This window comes from Delphinus delphis, chromosome 17 (genome assembly GCF_949987515.2).
Source record: "Delphinus delphis chromosome 17, mDelDel1.2, whole genome shotgun sequence".
Taxonomy (NCBI): domain Eukaryota; kingdom Metazoa; phylum Chordata; class Mammalia; order Artiodactyla; family Delphinidae; genus Delphinus; species Delphinus delphis.
Window position 1 is genome coordinate 16,404,533 of NC_082699.1, and position 6,000 is coordinate 16,410,532.

Genomic DNA, 6,000 nt, shown 5'->3' on the forward strand with positions numbered 1-6,000 from the left:
GGTACAACCTTAAAATGTGTAGTTGAACATTTACCTGGAAATATTTTCAACTTACATAGAATCATATTTGGGTGAAATATTTATAAGGACTTGCCAGTTTTAGAATATTTACCTTTGGAACAAGGAGACAGAAGAAACAAATGTTCTTAGAACTATGACCAAAAAAGATTTTCTTGATTCTGTGTAAATAAAACACAGAAGACATTAAGTAGAAGACAAAAAAAGAAAATTTTGGAACTGATACATTTGCATGCACTACAGAGAGACAGTGTAGTTTAGTGGTTAAGAGCACATACTCTGGAATTACACAGATCTGAGGCTAGCTGTGAGCTTAACAGGTCCAAACCTCGGTTATCTTCCCTTAAAAGGGAAATTAGAGTGATAGCAATAGTTCCCATTTGTTGAGCATTTCCTGTATGACAGACATGGTTTTATCCTCATTTAATTCTCAAAACAACTTTACAAGGTAGCTGCTATTACTGTCTGATTACAAATGAGGAAACTGATATACAGATAGTTTAAGTAAGTTGCCCAATTACCTCGCAGAATTGACGTGTGGATTAAGCAGTTACTACAGTGACTGATACACGTTAGCACTAATATACGATACCTATGATGGGATTGGATAGTTGATATAATATGTATCATTATTTTGTGTTTCATTTTGAAATGCATTTTTAGAAAGTTTTTTTCCCAGTTTTTTTTTGGGTGTAACTGGTATACAAAAAGCCGCACATAATTAATGTATCCAATTTTGTAAGTTTGAATATATGCTTGTGCTACATAAGTAACATATACTTGTGTTACCATCACCAGAATCCAGATAATAAACATATACATCACCCTTAGAAGTTTCCCTCTGTCCCTTCATTGGGTGTTCTGTGTTGTTGTGAGTGATAAGAACACTTAGCATTATATCTACCCCTCTTAAAATTTTAAGTATAAATACCTTATTATAATTATTATAATATTATAATACCTTATTATTAACTATAGGCACTGTGTTGTACAGCAGATCTTTGAAACTTATTCCTCTTTTATAACTGTAACTTTACACGCATTTTCAAATGTCAAATTTTAAATCCCAGAATCTAGTCTTCCCCACTACAAGAAATAAGCAATAGGTCCCCAAAAGAAAGATGTTCTTATGCTACTTCTTCTCTACCTAGAGTCACCATTGAACGTCAGGGGAAGAACACTAAATAATGATCAGGGGATCAATCCAAGAAGAAGATATAACAATTGTAAATATTTATGCACCCAACACAGGAGCACCTCAATACATAAGGCAAATGTTAACAGCCATAAAAGGGGAAATCGACAGTAACACAATCATAGTAGGGGACTTTAACATCCCACTTTCACCAATGGTCAGATCATCCAAAATGAAAATAGATAAGGAAACACAAACTTTAAATGATACATTAAACAAGATGGACTTAGTTGATATTTATAGGACATTCCATCCAAAAACAACAGAATACACTCTCTTCTCAAGTGCTCATGGAACATTCTCCAGGATAGATCATATCCTCGGGTCACAAATCAAGCCTTGGTAAATCGAAGAAAATTGAAATCGTACCAAGTAACTTTTCTGACCACAATGCTATGAGACTACATATCAATTACAGGAAAAAATCTGTAAAAAATACAAACACATGGAGGCTAAACAATACACTATTTAATAACCAAGAGATCACTCAGGAAATCAAAAATACCTAGAAACAAATGACAATGAAAACACGACAACACAAAACCTATGGGATGCAGCAAAAGCAGTTCTAAGAGGGAAGTTTATAGCAATACAATCCTACCTCAAGAAACATCTCAAATAAACAAACTAACCTTACACCTAAAGCAATTAGAGAAAGAAGAACAAAAAACGCCAAAATTAGTAGAAGGAAAGAAATCATAAAGGTCAGATCAGAAATAAATGAAAAAGAAATGAAGGAAACAACAGCAAAGATCAATAAAACTAAAACCTGGTTCTTCGAGAAGATAAACAAAATTGATAAACCTTCAGCCAGACTCATCAAGAAAAAAGGGAGAAGACTCAAATCAATAGAATTAGAAATGAAAAAGGAGAAGTAACAACTGACACTGCAGAAATACAAAAGACCATGAGAGATTACAACAAGCAACTATATGCCAATAAAATGGACAACCTGGAAGGAATGGACAAATTCTTAGAAAAGCACAATGTTCCAAGACTGAACCAGGAAGAGATAGAAAATATAAACAGACCAATCACAAGCAATGAAATTGAAACTGTGATTAAAAATCTTCCAGCAAACAAAAGCCCAAGACTAGATGGCTTCACAGGCGAATTATATCAAACATTTAGAGAAGAGCTAACACCTATACTTCTCAAACTCTTCCAAAATATAGCAGAGGGAGGAACACTCCCAAACTCATTCGACGAGGCCACCATCACCCTGATACAAAAACCAGACAAAGATGTCACAAAGAAAGAAAACTACAGGCCAATATCACTGATGAACATAGATGCAAAAATCCTCAACAAAATACTAGCAAACAGAATCCAACAGCACATTAAAAGGATCATACACCATGATCAAGAGGGGTTCATCCCAAGAATGCAAGGATTCTTCAATATACGCAAATCAATCAATGTGATAAACCATATTAACAAATTGAAGGAGAAAAACCATATGATCATCTCAACAGATGCAGAGAAAGCTCTCAACAAAATTCAACACCCATTTATGATAAAAACCCTCCAGAAAGTGGGCATAGAGGGAACTTACCTCAACATAATAATGGCCATATATGACAAACCCACAGCCAACATCATTCTCAATGGTGAAAAGCTGAAACCATTTCAACTAAGATCAGGAGCAAGACAAGGTTGCCCACTCTCACCACTATTATTCAACATAGTTTAGGAAGTTTTAGCCACAGCGGTCAGAAGAAAAAGAAATAAAAGGAATCCAAATCGGAAAAGAAGAAGTAAAGCTGTCACTGTTTGCAGATGACATGATACTATACATAGAGAATCCTAAAGATGATACCAGAAAACTACTAGAGCTAATCAATGAATTTGGTAAAGCAGCAGAATACAAAATTAATGCACAGAAATCTCTTGCATTCCTATACACTAATGATGAACAATCTGAAAGAGAAATTAGGGAAACACTCTCATTTACCATGGCAACAAAAAGAATAAAATACCTAGGAATAGACCTACCTAAGGAGACAGAAGACCTGTATGCAGAAAACTATAAGACACTGATGAAAGAAATTAAAGATGATACAAACAGATGGAGAGATATACCATGTTCTTCGATTGGAAAAAGCAACATTGTGAAAATGACTCTACTGTCCAAAGAAATATAAAAATTCAGTGCAGTCTCTATCAAACTACCAATGGCATTTTCCATAGCACTAAAACAAATAATTTCACAATTTGTATGGAAACACTAAAGACCCAGAAGAGCCAAAGCAATCTTGAGAATGAAAAACAAAGCTGGAGGAATCAGGCGCCTTGATTTCTGACTATACTACAAAGCTACAATAATCAAGACAGTATGGTACTGGCACAAAAACAGAAATATAGATCAATGGAAAGGGACAGAAAGCCCAGAGATAAATCCACACACATATGTCACCTTCTTTTTGATAAAGGAGGCAAGAATATACAATGGAGAAAAGACAGCCTCTTCAATAAGTGGTGCTGGGAAAACTGGACAGCTCCATGTAAAAGAAGGAAATTAGAACACTACCTAACACCATACACAAAAATAAACTCAAAATGGATTAAAGACCTAAACGTAAGGCCAGACACTATAAAACTCTTAGAGGAAAACATAGGCAGAACACTCTATGACATAAATCAGAGCAAGATCCTTTTTGACCCACCTCCTAGAGAAATGGAAGTAAAAACAGAAATAAACAAATGGGACCTAATGAAACATAAAAGCTGTTGCACAGCAAAGGACACCATAAACAAGATGAAAAGACAGCCCTCAGAATGGGAGAAAATATTTGCAAATGAAGCAACTGACAAAGGATTAATCTCCAAAATTTAGAAGCAGCTCATGCAGCTCAATATCAAATAAACAAACAACCCAATCCAAAAATGGGCAGAAGACCTAAATAGACATTTCTCCAAAGAAGATATACAGATTGCCAACAAACACATGAAAGGATGCTCAACATCACTAATCATTAGAGAAATGCAAATCAAAACTACAATGAGGTATCACCTCACACCAGTTAGAATGGTCATCATTAAAAATCTATAAACAATAAATGCTGGAGAGGATGTGGAGAAAAAGGAACGCTCTTGCATTGTTGGTGGGAATGTAAATTGATACAGCCACTATGGAGAACAGTATGGAGGTGCCTTAAAGAACTAAAAATAGAATTACCATACAACCCAGCAATCTCACTACTGGGTATATACCCTGAGAAAACCATAATTCAGAAAGAGTCATGTACCACAATGTTCACTGCAGCTCTATTTACAATAGCCAGGACATGGAAGCAACCTACGTGTCCATCGACAGATGAATGGATAAAGAAGATGTGGCACATATATACTATGGGATATTACTCAGCCATAAAAAGAAACGAAATTGAGTTATCTGTAGTGCAGTGGATGGACCTAGAGTCTGTCATACAGAGTGAAGTAAGTCAGAAAAACAAAAACCGTATGCTAACACATATATATGGAATCTAAAAGAAAAAAAATGGTTCTGAAGAACCTAGGGGCAGGACAGGAATAAAGACGCTGACTTAGAGAATGGACTTGAGGACATGGGGAAGGTTAAGGGGAAGCTGGGATGAAGTGAGAGAGTGGCATGGACATATATACACTACCAAATGTAAAACAGATAGCTAGTGGGAAGCAGCCGCATAGCACAGGGAGATCAGCTCGGTGCTTTGTGACCACCTAGAGGGGTGGGATAGGGAGGGTGGGAGGGAGATGCAAGAGGGAGGGGATATGGGGATATATGTATATGTATACCTGATTCACTTTGTTATAAAGCAGAAACTAACACACCATTGTAAAGCAATACTCCAATAAGGATGTTAAAAAAAAAAAGTCAAGGGGCAGTTTTACTTTTAAAAAGTTGTTTTTATGCTACTCTAAAATTGGTCGTCTCACCTCCAAACTTTTTATAGTTTTTTTTCTGTTTTTTGGGGGGGCATTTCACCGGTTTTTCACCTATCATAGGGAAAGTACAGAGCACACTTTCTTTGGGGAGAATTTCTTCCAGCGAAAAGGAAAAGCCTAAAAATAAATCTGAACAATCCAAACATCCATAAGTGTTTAAAAGCAAATATTAGGATCCCCATATTTATACACATCCAGAGATAGACATATTTTCCTGAAGGTTGGACAAGATCCAACTCCGGCAGTTTCTGCAGTGATGAGAAAAAATAAATAAATGCATATGGAGCTGTGATATAGTGAAACTCTTAGAAGCCTTATTGTTTCATGCCAGATAAAATAAAAGTGAACTGATTGGGAAAGAATTCCTAATAATGCCAGCATCATCAAGAAATAGGCTAAAAGATTTGGGATTGAAATGAGGGCCAAAACAGATAATCATGGGCTTATTCTATAAATAATAATATGTCCTCATATTGTGGTTGTGGCCCATAAATCTTGATTCATTTTTCTGGCAATAGGGATGAATGTGCACTGACCCCCTTCACAGTCTTGTCTGGACCACCTTGTGCTGAGGGTCAGGAATTTATGGATAACAGGTGGGATCTGAGTGTAATCCAGAACATGAATCAGGGGCGTGGCTTTCTGGTCCAAACCTTGTCCTGGCCATGCTGCCATGCGGCTCTAAGCAAATGAGTTAGCACAGGAAGCTGATAGCTTCAACACAATATTTCCAGGGTTACAAAGGATGTTTCATTTACATTCATTGAACTCACACTTCTAAAAAGGTAGCTCCCGGTAGGACTGACATTCAGCAGGCATGGACCAGGACTCCAGCATTTCCTCTGAATATGGTGTCCACG